This window comes from Pleurodeles waltl, chromosome 6, assembly GCF_031143425.1.
Source record: "Pleurodeles waltl isolate 20211129_DDA chromosome 6, aPleWal1.hap1.20221129, whole genome shotgun sequence".
In the NCBI taxonomy this organism is placed as follows: Eukaryota; Metazoa; Chordata; class Amphibia; order Caudata; family Salamandridae; genus Pleurodeles; species Pleurodeles waltl.
In genome coordinates, this window is record NC_090445.1 from 1,623,107,206 (window position 1) to 1,623,128,664 (window position 21,459).

The 21,459-nt window shown below is 41.8% G+C and overlaps 1 protein-coding gene across 1 annotated transcript in view; it reads right to left on the reverse strand.

Moving 5' to 3' along the window:
• The window catches only part of ASTN2 (astrotactin 2), a 2,164,803-nt gene that overhangs the window by 1,086,919 nt on the left and 1,056,425 nt on the right, over positions 1–21,459 (reverse strand). The window lies entirely within an intron of this gene.

The window sequence follows — 21,459 nt, forward strand, 5'->3', positions numbered from 1 at the left end:
AAATTAGGTGAATTTCACACACTCTTACTCATTAGCGCACTTGCTCTTAGTGCTTAGATCTGTTCTATTCAGAAAAGAACCAGAATGCAACACGAACGACAACTCAACTAATTGTATGTGTTTTGGTATGGCATGCGGTCGTCCTCTTGCTGGTTCTGGACAGTATACTTTTTTTTAGGAATCCTCTCAGTTTGGCACTGAATAACATTTGCTACCTTTGTCTCAAGATAACATCGGATGGTCTGATGTTACAAACTTGGCAATACTTATGGCCTCATTTGGAGTATGGTGAAAATTGGACATCAACTGCCATAATGCAGGTGTCCACTTCCTCTTGCTTTGTAGATATTCTATCTGATTTAGGCACATGGAAACCACCATGTTTCCGAAGATGGAACCTCAGTTGGCCCTTCCACTGGAAAATTCTTGCCAGTGGGCTAACCACCACAGGGCCCCCCACTGTACAAGAAGGCCCGCCCTATTTAGGTCAAGCTTTCCAACTCTTAATTTTCTTCTTCCTATCTGCCAAGTAAAAGATGGAGTCACAAAGAAGAAAAAATGCTTTAATGTACCCAACCTTTTGGGAACCACTGCCCTAGGGGATGGACACATACAGAAGCGGTGGGAAAGCCCACACAAAGCAATGAATAAAAAGCAAACTAATGAGTGTGACACCAAAGCCAACTAATGGTAAGCAATGAGCAAGCTCTAAGCCCACTAAAGGTTCACAGTAAGTCTTTCACAGCCAGGCAGATTGCGCTGTCTGCCACGCTTGACTTAAAAATCAGCACTAGAAGGCCAGCTCTAAAATGGATGGGCTATCTGTCACTGAAAAGCAGCAGCTGAGTGGGAGGCGGGCTATCAACAAGCAGTGCCTCATGGTGGAGTGGACAGGAGCTGCGCCTTTGGAAGCCCATTGGTTCTGGTTCAAAATGAGCCAGTATAGGCAGTATTATCGTGAGTGAGTTTACCGGGATCTCCCACTTCAACAACACTCTATGTGAGGTCCCTGGCCTCTAAATTATCCGTTTATGTCGTCGGCGCCTATTTTATGTTTTTTTTGGTCACGCAGATGAGCTCGTATTTCAGGTAACATATCACCAGCTTTATTGTCTCTTCTGTGATGTTTTCTGAAGAATTTGTTATGCTTCTGCTGACCAGCTCTTTGGACTTTTTTGAAATGATACCAGGGAATTTTTATTGACCTTACATTGCAGTATATTTTGCCAGTAAATGTCTCTATCCGTGGATTAAATATATTAAAGTGCTTTGAGAATACGCATGAACAAGTCACTTGGTTCAACACGGTGCTGGTAGTTTCGTTTTAATGCGGTTTTACGCAACACTTTGCATTTGCAAAGATATCTGCATGGTTTGCAATGTACCCCTCTATGAGTCCATGGCAGCTCATAAAAAGTCTGAGCCAGATTTTCTCAAAGGTGGGCACGGAAGCCCCGTCGCCATTAACCCGAGGCAATGGCGGCAAAGTGTGGGCTTCAGAGGGAAAGGGGAAATCAGAGGCGCTTTTTTCCCTGCTCCGCCAAAGGCAGCCGGAGACGTGTCACAAGGCAAGAAGCGCCACAGTAAAATGTTCAGCGCCTCAAAGGACCTTTGATAGCAAAGATCAAACGTCCCGGGGCTCGCCTGGAAGCTCGCGCTGATGTACGGCCTGTCAGGCGCCGCGCGCCCTGATTCATTGCGAGGAGAGAAGCGGCCACAGCAATCCAGACGACGCCGTGCTTCGACGCCTCGTCTCAGGGCGATCAAGGGCTCGACCCGTTAGCCACCGATCTCCCTTGTATTTTGCAATTTTTCGAATAGCCTTCTCTTTATCACAACACTGTTATTTTTTCAAACATTTTACTTTTTAGTCCTGCCTCAAAGACGTTCTAGCTGATGCGCGCCATGGCATCTTTTCTTGTTCTTTCCTGTACGGATCATTAATTCCCGACACTTACAATATAGCAAATATGTGCTCTGCAAATTACAAGCAGTTCTAACCAGGCGCGAGGCAGGTCGCGGAGACGCGCGTGCATCAGCCCGCACCCCTCCCACACCGTCCTCTCTTAGTCTCTGTGTGATCCATCTTCGGATCCCTCCACAGCCATCCCCTGCTTCCTCTCCCAGCCTCCTCCACCTCCCACCACCATCGACGAAAGGCGGCAGGGCGGGGGACTCGTTAGGTTCCTGTCTGGTGCTGCCGTGAAATCGTCATAACTCTGGCTCGTGAGCGGGCTCCAAAGGGGACAACTTTGCTTTGCTTAAGGCAGTTCCTTCTCCTCCTCTCCGACCGTCCAGTCACCCCGCCATTTCCCGGCGGAGGCGCCGCGCGCCATGCCCCCGCACGGGGCATGTTTCATCTGCTGCAAGAACTTCATTAGCACGAGGAACGTCTATAACGTATCGATTAAAATATCCAATCTGAGTGCCGTCAGCCGAGCTCGGGATGGATGGCTCAGGTAGGGCACGCGCAGAGTGGCGCGCGCGCGCCGCTCCTCTGCTGCCAGGCCTTCCACGGATGAATAGGGCCCGCTCCAGCCCTGGACAGCGACTCGGCACCGACCAAATCACGGAAAGTTTTGAACCGGCACCTCCTGAGGGACGGATACCAATGATTTGTACCACAGTTTCCTTTTAATTAGTTTGCCTCCTCCCCACCCATCCCATGGGAGCCCTCAATATGCATGTCTTCTTGATGCCTGTCTGGTGATAGTCGCCCCTGGTTTCGAACTACAGCCAGCTGCTGTGGCGAACAGCCGGCAGACTAGGTTTTAGACAATGGTTCTCGTTTAAGAAATCCTGCTGTGATCGGCGGTCCCTTTGGGTATGGTTGTGGGTCCCCTGAATGGCCTGCTATCCCAGGCCCATGCAAGGTTTGTCTGCTTAGCTCTGAAACTCATCCCAACGCTCAAGTGCTTGGTAAGAAGGAAACATGACCCTCTTTTACTGTTGGGTGTACAGCAACGTGGGTGGCACAGTTACGGGGTTTCAGTCTGTAACCCCCAGTCTGCACAGATAGAGAGAGGGAAGTGATGATTCTCTCTGCTTAGATGATGTGGGACATGTCCATGCGCCAGAACCATTTCATTTCTCTAAAGAAGGGGGATGCTATGATGAGGCAGATTACATGTTTGAGGGAACATAAGCTTGCCATTGTCAGGCAAAGATGTTCCTGGCCCTACTGTTCATGGTCGTTGGGGTGCATCTAAGATGAATATATCCACCTAATGTGCACATTCATTGTTTCAAAATGGATGCCTTCTGAGTAATCATTCACATGATTCAGACTCGAAAGTACATAAAATGTTTGGTCCTGGAGGATGCCTACCTCAACATCCCCATTTAGAGATCCCATTACTGCCCACTAAAGTTTTCAGCTCACCATCTTCACTTGCAGTTCTTAGAACCACCTTTCACATGTTTTCCAAGATGCTAACCCCAGGGTGAATTTAGGAGTCAGATAACTAGCAGTATCTTAGCAAAAGATGATCCACTCTTCCTCCAGGATGAAAATCAGTTCAGATCAGTTGTGATTGACGTTATTGACACATGGGTTTCTCATGTTTGGGGAAAAGTCTCAACTCTTGCCCTCCTGGGTGATACAGGCGATATCTGTTTATATTCAGGAACAACTAGTGGAAAGTATGTTCATCAGAGATGAAACAGAGTGGAGAATAGCATTGATGTCAGAAAAGTTTATCTTCTTGAGAAATATCTTTCAGTATTACACACACACAAACATATGCAACATAATTGGATGCAAAAGTTACATTTTTACTTGGAAATCTAAAAGCAAAAATGTGCAAAGTTGAGAAGTTTTTTTTATGGACCTTTGCAAGGGTGGCAAATATATTAAACGTTCAACACCCATAGTAAAAGGATCACTGGCTAATCAAGTCATTACAGTCAAACAGACTTCCTCAGCCTACAAAAAACTGATTTGTTGCCATCAAAATAGAAGATATGGGATGTAGACTAACAGACTTGAACAACTCTGTATGCTAGTCTAGTACCCACCAGAATAAATTTTACATGTAACAAACCAACAAACAAATGAAGTAAATGCAAAGGCGCAACACAACATGTGCCTTCAGGATGATATGACATTGGTTACAACCATGTTAACAGGCTGTGGGTATGCTCTGCCAGGATAATATATCACATTCCAGGAAATGCAGGAGTTTACTGATGAATGGTAACTGTCAAGCAATAAACACACTTCTCTCTGCAAATAAGTTCTATCTCTGTAAATGTGCACAGTCTCCTTGATTCACTAACAAATTCCTTGATGCACCAGGAACATATTAAATTCCTGGGAGAACATGATTTTAAATATTCTGCAACACTGGGATGAGGAGACTACCAGATAAATGCAGATAGTTACAGATAGATTGTGTGGTGTATTAAATAGACATGGAAATTGTTCATTGTGCTTCTGGTTTCTGTCTGATATTCTAACATTATCCTACATCTCAGAAAAAATAAACCCATATGCAGAGTGAAGTTTTATTAAGGGTTTCATAATGAAGAAAAAGAAGTAGGAATCCATCTCTGCCGATTATATATTCTTGTTAGGAATAATTCTTCATTACATTTCTAACTGTCATCTACTGTACGAATCCAAGCAGAATCTCTAATGTTATTAACGCAGGGTCGTATTGATCAAAGGTTTTGTGTCGCCCTTATGCCACGCAAGGAGACACAGGGTGACGCAAAATCTAGAATCAGATTTACCAAGTCCTGCAAGGCCACCCAGCGTGGCCTTGCGTGATTTGATAAATCTGGAGTAAAACATGGCAGCTCAAGTCACTGCCTTGCGTTACTCTGCCCAAGGCAGGCCTTCATGGGTGGAGCGTGGGTGTTATCACACATCCACTCATGAACTTTGGAACATTCCCAGATTTACAACGAGTAGTAGACCTGGGAATGTGTCAAAATACTATGCTTTCTCAGGAGGGAGTAACGAGGAGAAATATCTTTATTTCTCTTTGTGTTTCCCTCTTTCCATGTGCACTGCATTGTGCAGCACAAGTAGAAAGAGGAAAATGTCTCAAAGGATTGTTTTTGTGCAGGAAAGTGTCCCGTTTGGCACAAAAACAATCCTGCCCGTAACACAGGCACCCTTGCACTAAGGTGCAGGAGTGCCTGCTTTGACGTTAGACAGCCAGCTCAAGGAGAGAGCAGGAAAATGCCATATTTTGGTAGTTTCCTGCCTTCTTTCTTTCACACAGCGTGGTGTCTTGTTGCATCGCATAAAAAAAAGATAAATATGACTTTCAGTGTGGTACCACATTATTGATTTTTAAAGGTTGATCTGCAACAGTATTGACTGGATGCTATCGACTTGCATGTAGAGGCAGAATAGTAAATCTACACTCCCCTACTTATGCCTACTTTGAGGAAAGTGTGGAAGTCGATTTCTTTCCATCAATATTGTTGCTGGTTGGAATTTTTGTATTCAATGTCTTTCCATAAAACCAACAACTTGCCTGTACCACATTAGAAATCTCTCAGAAAATCGTTGGTGATAATTGTAATATGTTTAAGTGTTAATTTACTGATTTGAAAAGTGTGTTTGATTTAATCAAGTTTAAAGAAATAGGAACAGGAGAGCTCCTATTAATAAATAAAAGTACCTTGATTGTGCTTTTGGCACCTACATTCCCAGAGGTTTTTGGAAGAACAACAGGAGGATAAGATGTTGTAATTTCTTCCTGAAAGAGCTATGTGACCACACCAGTGACAAAATGTGAGCTTTACAGATGTCAATGGGACATCACATAGGACCTAAACATTGCATAATGATAAATGTTTTGTATTAATGTGGGACTGACTATCATGCTTTATACCAGCACTAACCCATTAGAGAGGGTACTAATCCCATTGAGAAAATCTTTATTTTGTGCAGTCTTGTAGCCCAAAGTGTTCTCTACCCAGTTCATTTGGCCAGACAATTCTTCATTATACATTTGTAATTCTTAACAATATCATACTTTTGGTTTGAGAAAATTCTTAATTTGACCAGATAATTCTTCATTGTACATTTGTAATTCTTAGCAATATCATAATTTTGGTTCGAGATAATTTTTCATTTGACCAGATAATTCTTCATTGTACATTTGTAATTCTTAACAATATCATAATTTTGGGGGAGATGTTAATGCTTTCACCTGGTCCCATGTTGTATTAATTATCTTTAACCAATTAAAATTACATTATGGTGATTTATAATCCAATAATTTAAAGTTTTGATAGCGAAAATTTCAACTGAGTAAAATCGGGCATCTCCCTGAAAAAGGGCAAGTACCATTTCTTTTACACACTTCGTTGCCACATTGTCCACTCAAACTGATTATATATTTGTGATTACAAGGTTGTTTCATCAGTACTTGCAGACTAGCCTCAAGCCAAGTATGGAGGGTGATGATTACCCTCTTTGTTTTTGAATGAGCAGCTTAACACTCTTGCAGTGTGCAATGATGTCGCTCAGCAAGAATCAATAGCTAGCCACAATAGAATCATTTGGAAAAATGGCACTCTTGAGTGTCTAACTGAACTCACATTAACACCTAGGATGAAAAATGAAAGCGTGTGCTCTATAATGACCATCATAACTAGAATAAAGCACTGCCTTGTATGAGCAATTGGTGAGATTCGTAAAATTCTATTGGTACTTGCCAAAAACGAAAGGACTGTAGAAAAATAATTTCGCAAAAACTGGCACTTACCACTCAGTTAATTATTCACACAGATGCAGGAGAGGAGCATAGAAATGTAGCTAATATGTCTCAAAACCTTCATTCCCAAAATCAGATGATGCTTACGATTATGCACCATGTATTTTAAAAGTATCTTATATTAATAAGTACAAAAAGTTGCTACTGTACTGAGAACATTTGGAACTAAGGTGCAAAATAAAATGCACTAAACACATGACAAGCTTCTCTCAAATTTTAAATATTGGTAGCAATAAAGCACTAAGTAGTCCATTGTTAAATGCTCAGAGAAGGCTCTGCATAAACATATAAGCACTTTGTATTCTGCAAGAGAGTGTGATCGAGTTGTCTATCATATATAATTGGCAAATATGTGAGTCATTTAAGGTAAAAGCTTTCATAAAGTAATACGTTTAATCCTGCCAAGAACTGTCTTCAGTGTAAAAAGTTTTATATATCATAGTGCTCACAAAGAAAGTCTGTTGATATATCTGTGGACATGGGCAGATGTGATTTAAAGAGACTTTGGCCCTACCTCCCCGCTGGGCCCATTAAGAGTTTCCCACTAGGTCAGCAGGTGGAAACCTCAGTTTCTTCCTGCTGGCCTAGCGGGAAACACCCTACAGCATTGTCTCCATCTTGTAATCGAGCCGGCGGCAATGCTGTTGGACGCAGGGTGCACCAGTACCATTGCAATGTTCACTGCAAAGCAGACATTGAACATTACAATGGTGCAGGGCCCCTCTGCACCCGTTCTCCACCAGCATTTTGTAGTGAACATGTTAAACAGCATGAAAAAAATGAAAATGGTGCACTAAAATGCTTTAAGTAAACATCAACCACTGAGATATTAAGTAACTATAATGCTTCATGCCTGCACTAGAAGTTTATTAACCAAACTTTCAATGCCAAAAGTGAAAGCTTGGGTGGAGGAGAAAAGCTCAGATCTCACAACCAACCAGCCTATCAGAATAGGACTGCAAGATTTTATCAATTTGATTAATAAGCACCTGTTAGAAATGGGGTATTGAGTTGGCAGTCGGTTTGCACCCTGTCCAAGTAGAGACCCTCACTCTAGTCAGGATAAGGGAGATACCCGCTTAGATAACCCCTGCTCACCCCCTTGGTAGCTTGGCACGAGCAGTCAGGCTTATCTCAGAAGCAATGTGTAAAGCATTTGCACATAACACACAGTAATAAGTGAAAACACTACAAAAGGACACCACACCAGTTTTAGAAAAATAGCCAATATTTATCTATATAAAACAAGACCAAATACAATAGGAATCCAACATACAGTAAGAAAAATATGAATTAAGCAAAATTTACTCAAAACTACAGTTCCTTGAAGTCGATAGCTCCACCTGGGGCTTTCACGGCGTCCTGACCAACAAAACCAACAGTTTAGGCCGGCCGCGGCGTTGCAGGCCAGCTACGGTGTCGGGAAGACCCGCAAACAGTACCTTGGATTTGCAGGGCGTCATGATCCTCGCGGTGAGCTCCGGAGGGTGGCGTCACTGACGTCGTGGTGTCGGGTCCGGAGTTGGTGCAGGAGTCGTCGGGTCCTTGAGGTCACACACAGTGCGGATCGAACTCCAGGCTGATGAAGTCAGGTGCGCCGGCGTGGATGGCATCGATGCGACATGCGGTGCCCACAGGTCACGGTGCAGGCAGCCGCTCGGTGATGGCATCCAGCGGCGTCGGTGAAACCAGGGCTGTGGTGTGAAGCGGGGCGGTGCGACGTGCGGTGTCGACAGGTCACGGTGCAGGCAGCGTCGTCGTCGTTGCTGAAGCGCTGTCGTCGGTAGGCCCAAGCCAGCGGTGCGGGACAGTGCTTCGTTACCCTCACGAGCGGTGTCCATGGGCCACGGTGCAGGCAGGATGCCTGGTGACGACACAGGAGTCGATGGTGCTGGCGTCGGTGGACCGGGGCTGCGGGACGGGACAGTGATTTGTGTACCTCACGAGCGGTGTCCACAGGCCACGGTGCAGGCAGCGCCGCCGGTGTCAGCAGGAGCGTTGTCGTCGGGGATGCCCAGGCTGCGGTGTGAGCAGGCGATGCCGGAGTGCGGGGCCCACAGGTCACGGTGCGAGCAGCGGCTCGGTGAAGTCGTCTGATGATGGCGTCTGGGAGACCAGGGTCGCGGTGCGAAGTGGGGCAATGTGACTCTGTGTGGCGTCAGCAGGTCACGGTGTAGGCCAGCGGCGTTGTTGGTGGCGTCGGTGTGGTTTCTCCTCTTGAACAGCACAAAACACACAGTTCCCAGTGCTGCAGGTCGAGGAAACTGAAGTCTTTGGTGTCCCTGAGACTTCCAACAGGAGGCAAGCTCTACTCCAAGCCCTTGGAGAATTTTCTCAAGCAGGACTCACAGTAAAGTTCACCCTTTGCACTCTTTTCAGGCAGAAGCAGCAACTGCAGGCCAGTCCAGCAAAGTAACACAGCAAAGGGTCAGTACTCCTCCTTCAGCTCTTCAACTCTTCTCGTGGGCAGAGGTTCCTCTTGATTCCAGAAAGATTCTAAAAGACTGGGTTTTTGGGTCTGCGTCTTATACCCAGTTCTGCCTTTGAAGTTTGCAAACTTCAAAGTAAAGTCTCAAGTGTTTGCAAGATTCTTCCTTGTCCAGGCCAGGCCCCAGACACTCACCAGGGGGTCGGAGACGGCATTGCGTGAGGGCAGGCACAGTCCTTTCAGGTGTGAGTGACCACTCCTCCCCGCCCCTCCAGCACAGATGGCTAATCAAGATATGCAGGCTACACCCCAGCCCCCTTTGTGTCACTGTCTAGAGGAGAGGTGTGAACAGCCCAACTGTCAAACTGACCCAGACAGGGAATCCACAAACAGGCAGAGTCACAGAATGGATTAAGCAAGAAAATGCCTACTTTCTAAAAGTGGCATTTTCAAATGCACAATCTTAAAATCAACTTTACTAAAAGATGTATTTTTAAATTGTGAGCTCAGAGACCCCAAACTCCACATGTCCTTCCACTCCCAAAGGGAATCTACACTTTAATCAGATTTAAAGGTAGCACCCATGTTAACCTATGAGAGGGACAGGCCTTGCAACAGTGAAAAACGAATTTAGCAATATTTCACTGTCAGGACATATAAAACACATTACTATATGTCCTACCTTAACCATACACTGCACCCTGCCCTTGGGGCTACCTAGGGCCTACTTTAGGGGTGCCTTACATGTAAGAAAAGGGAAGGTTTAGGCCTGGCAAGTGGGTACACTTGCCAAGTTGAAGTTACAGTAAAAACTGCAAACACGGACACTGCAGTGGCAGGTCTGAGACATGATTACAGAGCTACTTATGTGGGTGGCACAACCAGTGCTGCATGCCCACTAGTAACATTTGATTGACAGGCTCTGGGCACCTTTAGTGCACTTTACTAGGGATTTACCAGTAAATCAAATATACCAATCATGGATAAATCAATCAACAGTACAATTTCTATAAGGAGCAGTTGCACTTTAGCACTGATTAGCAGTGGTAAAGTGTGCAGAGACAATAAACCAGCAAAAACAGACCTGAAAATATAGGAGGAAGAAGGAAAAAAGTTTGGGGATAACCCTGCAGAAAGGGCCATTTCCAAAAGCACCCCAGTGTGAAAGGCTTTGGAAAATACCCATATTTTATTGATCTCTTTGCAGTATATGAGAACATACTAATAGAGGCTTGTATTGTCCAAATTACATACATTTTGCATTCAACAAATTCTCTGCAAGCAGACGTTTCACAGTTTCGACAGGAATAGAATATTAAAGAAATACATGCAATTGTTTATATCAGGGGTGCATTCTTGAACTATTGCTATTTAAGCTTGATGTTACCCACTGCTCTGAAGTACGCTTGATTTTTCCACTGAATATTGCCTCAATCCCATGTAAAGTAGGTAGATAAAATTATGCATTTCTTTGACCTCTATTGGACAGCAAAGAACATCAATGTATTCTTCTGAATAGTATAACAAAAACTACACGTTTAATGAGTATTCTAAATAATGGCTATTGGGAATCAATTGAGTTATTGGAAGTGAGGTATACATCACCACAGTCTGAATATTGTTTGGGAGTATCCGTCTCCAACATACTTTATGGTGACCTAATCTCTAGGAAATCTCTGCATAGCATTGATCAACTAATAACTATGGGAAACATGTATAAACTAAATGCCACACAAGCTCTGATTAGTCTTTAAAAGATTAGCAACAAGTTTGGGAGATGTTGCATTGTCCTTCTGCTAACTCCCTAAAATAAAAAAGTTTGTTGTTTCAGACTTTGAGTTGACCGTTGGCCACATTGTTTTATCAGCTGAAAGGAAAGTATTGCAAATCCTGTTTGAGTGATATAACATTCAACTCACTAAACCCATAAGGAATGAATTAACTTTAGTTCTATGAGTGCAAATGCAGCCACTGCCATTTTGCATAAAATATACCTTGACCACACCTGTTATAGTATAAAGTTAAGAAAATGTCTTTAAGGAAGGAAGAAAGGGTGGCTATTGTTTTTAACTAAAGCCAGGTATCTTTCAGAGTGCTTTGAGATTATCCAAAAATACCCTTCAAACTATTTATAAAATCAGGTAATTTAACCCACAGATAAAGTATAATCAACGTCACTGTATAGTGCAATGCATCCTGTTTTTATAAGAAGCTCCACAATTGCATAGGGTTCTAAAGCTGAAGGAGTAATTCCTTGACATTAGGTAATATTAATGTACAAACTAAAATTAGGTAATAATTGGATTTACAAAATAATACAAGTCAAGAAAAGTTTTTCAATGTTATTTGTCGTAGCTTGCAAAACGTATTTTATTATCCTGCATTGAAAAGCACATTGAATAAAGAAGTATAATGTTTCCTTATGTCCAAGGGATCTGGAAGTAACTTTTAGAATAGTGTGTAACATATTGGTCAGTTTACAAATAACGGTTTCACAGGTAAGGAAAAAGGACCATGAACTGTTATCAACTTATTTACAAAAATAGTAGATGAGTTATGTGGGGAGCATGGGGCACATTTATGTAGTCTAAAGAAGTCCTAGAAGGCGTTTGATTATTTAAGTATACTAGTTTGTACTTTTGCCTTAACCCCACTTTAGCTTCAAATTACCCTGCTAGAATAAACCAGCTTTTATAAAGTGCAAATGTTACCTCTTCTTGTGTGTATATGTGCTATTTTCCCTTTAGCAAAAACTGACGCTGGCCGTTTTTGGATTTCATATGGGGGATATAGTTGTATGTTAAATTGTATTCTTAATTAGAATAAGAATGTATTACTATTTTAATTAATTTGCACACAAAATTAAAATTGGTAAAATTACTATACTGTGTGTGTGTGATATGTCACATCTTTTCACCAAATAAAGGAATGTAAAATGTGTCCTTTCTATCAAAAGCAAACATGGTAGAATGTGAAAAGAATAAATCCAAAAAGTAAACTCTACATGTGGATTTTCTGCAAAAAATGTCATCCGTCTCCTAATAAAAAACACAACTAAACGAACAGGTATTGAGGCTCACTTACTTTGAACCAATAGGGTATTCTTTTTGCATTAAAGTGTTGGGTCTAGTTTTAAAGGTATTTCCATGCCTAGATTGAAGTTATGTTTGGAAAAACAACAAACATATATAGGTTTAGGATGAAATGCCTGCTAGTAGACTTTTTCATATTCAAATGTTATCTGCCAAGATAGAAATTCCACTAATATGGTGGAATTTCCCTGTTCATAAATGCAGCGTAAGGGGAATTTTGTTGGATGTTTCTGAGCAAATTTACTCAAGAACATCGGTGAACATCCACAAACATTTCCATGTAAATTCAGTGTTTATCTTTTACAAATCTGCATGGAGAAATATCAATGCATTTCAGCACTCAGTAAGGTATATAAAAGTATTAGGTTCTATAAACAATTGCTAGAATTCTATGAGAACTCTAAAAAGTCAGAAGCTTGATCAAAATATAGCATAAAGGGTGCAAAACCTTTTTGTAGTTGCAAACTCTTCCATTCCCAAAATGGCGGGGTGGGCAACATCAAAATGGCTTTCCAAAATGGACCAAAGCCCTTTTAAGAGTTGGAAAGGTATTTTCTCTTTCACCTTCATTGCCCTTATGATGTATTATATACCCCATAAAATAAATATAATGGAAAGATTGCATTGCAACCATGATAATGAAGGACGTGAGAGGTAACATAAGGGTCTATATGTTTCGGTGGGAGCCAAAGGGAAAGCCATCAGACTATTTAAAAAAATCCTCTTTTATGTGAAACGTACTTTGGTTAATTCATCCTTGACACAAACATACAGTTCTGACTTAGAATACCCCATTTCGCCACTCCCTTGTGAAATATTATGGACATAACAAAGAGGGTGATGCGCTCTGTCAACAACTCCCATTTTGCTGCTTGCTGAGGGCTAGGACTACATGTCCCATAACTCCCTGAGATCGAGAGGGCTTTAAATGCAGCCGAGGAATACTGCAGCATGAGACACGCGTGGGATGTGCCCACCCAAAGACCAGGCCAAAAGCGGGCCTGTCTGCACCCGTCTGTGCCTGAACAAGGCTGGGCCCTCTCTTTTTCATCTACATCTCTTTCATCTACGTTAGGACACTGTAACTAATATAATTTTTTCAGTCTACCGCCACTAAATTGATTGTCAGATCAATATGAGTAAGCGAAAAGCGACCAGTAATGTAACTGTCTCCCAAAGAGTAACAACAATTTACAGTATGCTGGAGATGACAGGGGGGGGTAGTAACCTATGAAACTGCCCTGACTGAATTGTGACTGTCATTGGACCAAGCCTCAGTCAGTGCCCAGGAAGGTTTCAAGCACCAACAATGCACTAGTGGCTAGAGCCTATCCTGGCATCATCAACAGTGTTGCTGAGGAGCAAATGTTCGCAGAAAGCGGTGACAAAAACTCTGATGGGGTACTTGGTATTACTGACAATTTGATAGTTTCCCTGAGTTCAGTAGCTGTTCAGTCACCCGGTGAGCCCGCAACTAAGAGGACAAAAGGAATGTTGCAGCCATCCATGTTACTAGCCTTAGACAGAGGATTTAATAGTGTTGATACTCCGCCTTTTCATACCCTACTATTTGAGCACTATTGTAGTACATTTTCTGAGATTCTGCAGATGCAGCTTCACCCACTCCTGGACCGATTAAACTAGATTAGAAGCCAGCTTAATAAATTGCATGCAGCTCAACCCACAGAGAATCACTCTCCTCTAGCTTTAAGCACCTGCACACACTACAACTCAAAAGCATAAAATCCTGTAGCACGAACAGCCATACCTGAAATCTGTGGGAGTAAAACTGCTATTGCGGGCACAATAAACAACCCTCCTGCTGATCCTACCCCACAGTTAAGGCCAGTTATTCCAGACTCAAAACTACCAGACAGATCTTCACTGACAGTCGTGAACAAGTTACAAGCTAGCCGTGTCAGAACTCAGCAACAATCCATTTACAAGGCGACTCATTCTCCCTGAATCAGATGGTTATGAACCTGCGACCTTTCTCCAGCCCCTATGTGGTGGTATTAGTGGAGGTGCCCCTTTTATGTCTGAACCAAACTAAGGGGGTCTAAGTCTTGGCTTCAGTTAATAAATTAAGTAGTCCTCTGGCTATACAAGCATAGGAGACTGGGTCTAATGGGTTGCAATAAAATTTTAATGGTGCAAAGGGTGGATTGGATTGGTGCCTCCGAAATAAATATTGCCGGAGACTGCATTATAGTGAACTTAAAAAACCCAATGATTACTAGAAACATATTGCAGCACCAAGAAAGCTGAGAGCTACAAATAACTGAGGTTACCACCCTGTCCTTGTTATTTTTTTTATTAAGATGCCAGTAAATTTACCCCATCACGTCTGCCCACTGTTTCTGGATAGGAGGACTATTTTGCTTTCTTAGATGATCTTTTCATCTATTGGTTGACATTCTCCACTAACGTGGCCAACCTCTCTGGTCACAGAGACTGAGCAACCCATTCATACTTGTGGAAGCATAAAATTGAATGCTAGAGATATTAATTATCTGTCTGCTATCAAGGTTTTAAGCTGAAATGTACCAGGTCTTTGCTCCAAAATGTCCTTTATAACAGACTATGATAATATTTTTTCCCAAGAAACCTGCTTCCCCAATATTGTGACATATAGTGGGTATGAATGCTTTTACCGCCAGCTTTACCGTCCAGGAAAGGGCATGTATCAGTGGGTTTGTCAATAAGGATCAACCCGCCACATCAAACATAAACCCAGGTTGTATTATCATCTGGCTAGGAATTTCGAGTTCTAGTTGTTAGGGGGATTTTTAATTTTTCTATATATTTAATTAATGTTTGTGATAATATTTTTTAGCAAACACCTAACACCAGGAGCAGCTTGCAGGAAGGTGAAGGGGCGAAGCAGCGCGTGAGGTAGGGGGTGGGGGATGGGGAATTAAAAAACAAACAAAAAGAAAACCCACTTAACTCAATGCCGCTCGCTGCTCTGCTTCTGCTTCTCCTTCACCTCGCTGCAGGCACAGGCTCCCAGCCTGCCCTGTGGCCAATCCTGACACTGCTCAAAGCAGTGTCAGGATTGACTGCGAGCGCCCAGCCAAGGCGTTCCCAGGCAGTCTGGAAGCTTGTGCAGACTCTCTCCAGCCCAGCAATCGTGGTGGGCAACGCTCCTCCGCCCCCATTGAGGAGCCGCCCCTGCCTAACACTAAATGTCCCATTTTATTTGAGGTTATTGAATTTATCATGTTAAAGTGTTGCAGTCATGGCCAGGAAACACATTTGGTATTAGGTGATTTTAATGCTAGACTTGTTCACTGTGTAGCATAGTCAGTTCCAGAGCACCCCATGACTTGAGCAATGTTATAGATTTTGCAGGGTCTAGTTCAAATATCTTACTGAATTTTAAGGGCAGGTGTTTTGTCTTAAACAATTGACTTTGTGTTTATTTCCAGAGGTCTGACTAACACTCTCAAAAGAGGTGCAACAGTAGAATCATTTTGTGGAGACCACAATCCCTTGGCAGTATCTTTTCACTGCCAATATTGAGGGAAGGAACTATAACACAGCAGTCCATTGCTCCCTACAGGTGATCTCCTGTTAGTCAGGCACCTTCGAAATCCAGGTCACTGTTGTGACTCACTTATCAAACATAACAGTAAAGTATTCTGGAGTTCCTTGGGGATTGATATATGTATTGGGTTGGTTACAAGCACGTTTGTTACAGTCTGCAAGCATATTAACAGTGCTCTCTCTAAATCTGTTAGGACCAATCAAATGTTACCAAGATGGTTTAACAATGATTGTTCACTTGCTAATAGGCAATTGTATAGGGCTGGCAATGCTAACCCTAGAAACCCTGCTAAAATAGCCATCCTGTGCAGATTTTGTAAGGTGACTATTAAAAAAAAGATGGATGGAAGTAATTGCCCATTATTGGGAAAAGTTAGTTTATGCTGACAGTACTAAAGATTCAAGAACCTTCTGGGCAAGTGTAACCTCTGCACATACCTTAAATTGTCTTACGCCATCTCTTAGCACCCATATTTCTAGCGCCACCTGGGAATCTCACTTTTCTGAGATTTATGCCATGAATTCCACTGCCCGTGAATCAACCTTTCTAGCAAATACTAAATAGAGTGTGCCATTTAAGTTATGTTGAGGAGTCCATCCGGCAGATCACTAGTGAGAAGGTCCTAAGCCCAGAAGGAGTCCCAATAGAGTTGATTAAATGTAATCATGATCTCTGGGCACTCTTACTAACAAATGTTTTCAATAATCTGGATTATTTATCCATATGTAGTTCATGGCCGACATCCCTCATTGTCCCCATATTTAAGAAAGGCAATCACTCCCACCCTAGTTCTTATCTCCCAATTTCACTAATTGATACCTCCAGTAAAATCTTAGGGAGGGTCATTTGTAGTAGGATTCAAAGATGGGCTGCCGAGAATTCTATTTTGTACAGATGCCAATTTGATATTAAGGAGTGAGTAGGGACACTTGAACAATGCCTAAACCTAAATTTGATGATTGGCAAATGCACTATTTTGAAGTATTGTCCACAAATTATTGCGTATATGGACTTGTCCACAGCCTTTGACTGTGTGAATTGATCTAAGCTCAGTGGTGTAACCTAGGCCCCGCAGGTCCTGTGGTTTGGTGGGGTCCCTGAGCTCCAGGGGCCCCCTCAGCACAGAACCCTGGTCTGAAAGCTCCAGACTGAGTCCGGAGGGGTGACCCTCCATCCATGTACTTTGCAGGGGAGTCTATCTCAAGGTTTGTTATGCTACTGTCTAAGCTGTGGACCTTTCTTTTAGAGTCCTTGCTTTCTTTTAGAGTGCTTGGATGAAGCACTCCTACATTTTCTGGTGACTCTATATGAGCTCCAAAATTATGAACGGGGTTAAAGGAGAATTAACCAGAGAATTTAAAGTTTCCTGAGGCATCCTTCAGGGCTGTGCTTTAGCAACTCTGCTATTTATTTTATGTATTTATAAGATAAGCCCCTACTTAAGTGAAGACTATTTAGATGTTTCCTAGATTGATGGAACATTAGTGCCAACTTTAGTCTACACAGATGACGTGCTTTTGCTGGCCTGCACACCTAAGGCCTTGCACTTACAAGTGACTGCATTCACTGAGTTCATGAAGAAATTAAAACTTAGAAGTAATTCTGCAAATTCATATATCATGACATGTGGCCCAAAAAGAATTAAAGTCTCCGCGATGAAAGTGGGCGATAAGCATTTGGATAACATCAATAGTTTTCCCTACCTGGTATTATCTTTGGTCCCGGTGGTTTTTGGGTGCTAATATTGCATCTAGAATGCTCAAATTTTGTTGGCAGTTGGGTTATTTCTAAACATTCCATGTTTATGAAGAGAAAGTCCTCTTTTACCGTTCCTCAAAATGAATAAAACCCAATGTGTCGCTTCATATAGAGCCGAAATTTCGGTATAGCAAATAGTGTCATTCACGTCGGAGAGAACAGCTTTCGCAGAAAGATTATGTCCACCCTCCGAGTTCCTATAATTATATATGTCATGAGGAGCTTGGGCTCAATTAGATAGAAGATTATTTTAAATTTAGGCCCATCTCTTTGTGGATCTCTATTTGTGAGAATGATGAAGCTGTGTTGAACCAACTTATTATCAGAGATTGTCTATTATGTGTCAAGGATCTTAGTATTCCCTGGCTTGCCCGTGTTAAGGCAAACTGTTATGGTTTGGGTATAGCGCAATTATTTGATGATCCCAGTTCTTGTGGAGGGGGGTGGATAAAAATATATTAAGAGAACAGATGTTAACAGGCGTGGTTTGTATTTCTTGTACAGACTTTTATAGATGCTTTCTGTATCCAAATAAATTATTTATGATGATGATGAGAACAAAGAGGGTGCATAGTTTCTCAACTATAAGGGAATATCGTGATTTGCTGCTATTTCAATACTCATGTCAAGGGTGAGATCTTCATAACAGTGGTTGACTGTCCTTTGTAGACCTCAGTCCTTTTGACCCTACTCAATCACACACAATCTCCAACAACATCTGTTTGCCTATGCATATGCAATGAACTCTCCACTGCCCTGCTTTTGCTTAGCAGTTACTATTATTAAAAATGAAAAACTGTATGGTTAATTGGAATCCTGTATAGAATGCAGGGATTCGCTGAGCCGATTCCACTCGTATATCTGAGCTACCCAATCCCATTAGAAGTGTCACACTTGGTAGACATCACTTTCCATTGGTACATACGTGAAAACGTACTGATGAGAATGAGGTTTTGAAATGCCTACATTAAAGAACTGTTCCATTGAAATAGTGGGGGCAAGATCTGTACTTCATTAAATTAACATCTGCTCATAAATGTATTGAGTTGGTAGGATTGCTCTTGATGCAACAAGAAAACACCCAAAGTAATTTTAATTGGCTCATGAGTATCCAGAACTACATGTTGGAATACACCATGAAGGCAATATTCATGATTGACATCCACTTAAAAATGTTTGTACTGTGCCACAGACCAGAAGGGAGGCCCCCAGATATAACGTTATAAGCTTGAATTTGTACAGGTCTCAATACAATTACAACTACTAGGACATACGCTGATTTAAAAATATTCAACATGTAGAGCGCAGAGGCAAACAGAATAACCCACTTGGTGATCAAAGCTCTATAAGCAAACAAGAAACAGTAACAATTAACCCACAATTCCAAAGTTGGATGTGTGTGTCTCTATTTTTGTTAGTTTTTTGTTGTAAAAAGTTAGAGGGTTTTTTCATGATTTCTTCTATGCTTGCCTAGATGGAGCCCTATTAGATTCTCTTTGTCACTTGTAATAGTGACAATGTGTTTAGAGATAAAGTTTACTATTGCATTTTTGATTTCAATATTCTGTTGGCCAAAGCTCCGGTCTATTTGTATTTCTTCTAATTACATTTACTGCATTTAGTAGTATGGTTCTGTGGTCACAGACTCAGACATAGAGAGAGTGATAATCCCACTTCTGACACCAGCTCTGCTTACACTGCAGGAATCCTAAAAGACAGAAGCATTGGTACGAGGCTGTCTTAATTGAGAGACAGCACCAGGCCCCTAAGTCTCTCATCTGCTGCCTTAACAACACTCCTTCCCCATCCCTGCAGGGATGCTTTCCAACATCCACAATCGATAGACAAAACATACAATGTACTAGGAACCAGCAGGAGCTCTGCAGGAGAGAAGAAATATCCTGAATAAGCAATGCTGAAAAGAGAAAGACTAGATCTCAGATGATCATTTAACATCCAACTAATATAGACCCAGCTACTATCAGGTAGCCCTTAATTCCATAATAGGACACCGTAGAGGGAAAGCATTTGCATGGTGGTTAGGGGGTTTGTAAAGTTTTGATTACACTAGGAAGTCGTGCTTAAATCCTCATTATTCACCTACATATTTTCAGCTTTTTCCTACCTTTCTTTCATCTACACACTGACACATTAACTGAAAACTGTCAATATTCCTGTTGACTGCAATATATTCTTGCAAGTGCTATTTTGCACTGCAAATTCATGTGCTTTGCTCTAGTGTGTTAACTTTAAAACCTTTTTCCTCAGAAATTTGAAACTGGATGGATGTTGGCAGTCTTATTTTTTCTCTGAATAGATTTAACGGTGAAACATGTATGTACTGTAGGTATTAGATGTAGTATTCACAAGAATTAAGAGAAGTTTGTGAGAAAAGATGTTTGCATTTTGGCACATCAGTGGTGCGACTCACCTCCTACTTGGCTAGGTGACCAGCTCAAAACATTTAGGTAAATCTTAAAGTATTTATATTGCATGCAACACGATCATCCAGAAGAAAAGTAGAGAACAATAAGAGCAAAAAAGAATACCAAAGAAGCAAACTAAGATGAACATTTGTATTTTTTAAAGATAAAGTTGACTTGTCAGTGTCAAAGCATTATGAAAACACCTGGGCCCAACATCAATAAAAATGATTTTATTGCAAACTTTTTTTAGGTTTCTTCCCTCTAAACATACAGCATGGTGGCAATATAGTGCAAAGACTATCTTTTTCCTTTCCGATGGGAGCACATTATGGAGCTAGGATCAGGCTTCCGTGATACTCAGTTACTTTTTTTGTGTAGTTTATGTATGGAAAAAGATAAGAAAAAAGACTCATACTTTATGAAATAAAGTTTGGAAACTACATTTGAATCTAAATATCTTTAACTTAGCTGGGATAATCTCTGTAAGGAAAGTTTTGGGGACATCTAAAATAGGCTTTTCTAATGTTGAGTCTCGTTGGAATGTAGGAAAGTTTTCATTGCAAAAAACACTACCTGGAATTACACAAAAACTTGAAATGAACGTAGAACTGTTTTCAGACTAACTCCTACTTTTCTGTTTTTGTCTACAGTAGAGGTGATCCACATAAAAGGATCTATATTGCCCTGTACATCATTTTGTGGCATTTAGGAGCCACAATTATTCACTGATATATAAATGTCATGCAAGATCTCAGGTTCCAAATATAGACCACGGATTCCGGGGAGTAGCAGGAGCTTTTCTTCTCCAAGAAAGCAAGGTGGCCTTCATGTTGGATTCGTAGGTTAAAAAATGTAAAGAATCTTGCACCCAGAGAGCTGAAATGGACACTGAAGGCAGGAAAACTGGATCAGTGTTTGGCCAAAGGCTAGGTTTTGTGCCCAGAACTCACTTTGTAGCACCCTTGGCTGCCCGCACCTGATTCTGGGGCAGAGACAGCTCAAAACACTGTATCCTCAGGTTTATCCCAAAAGGCCTAAGAGACTGTCCGCTCTATAGTTTGCATATCATCACATGTCAAATGCTAGCAGAGATGGAGAGAGTCCCTCAGACAAGCAGAAAAGCCACACACCTCTACAGTACAAGAAACAAAGGCACACGAAAATATATATATTAAGCTGAAATATCTCGTAGGTTCTGGGTAATAGTATTCCAATGTGTAGTGAGACAAACAGCAAAGATCAATTGTTGCTAAGTACTTCATTATAGTGTTTCTAAGGAGACCAAGCGAGAAGAGGAAGGGCTGGGACATTAAGGGAATCAAACACCGGAAAATGTGAATGTTACATATATATTGTATCCAATACAACAGCTCATAGCTCCTTTACCCAAGCTATTAGATTCCCCTTTTAGTGATGTAACCACGTTGCTTTAGCAATTACAGTTGTGAAGATAGAGAATAAAAACGAA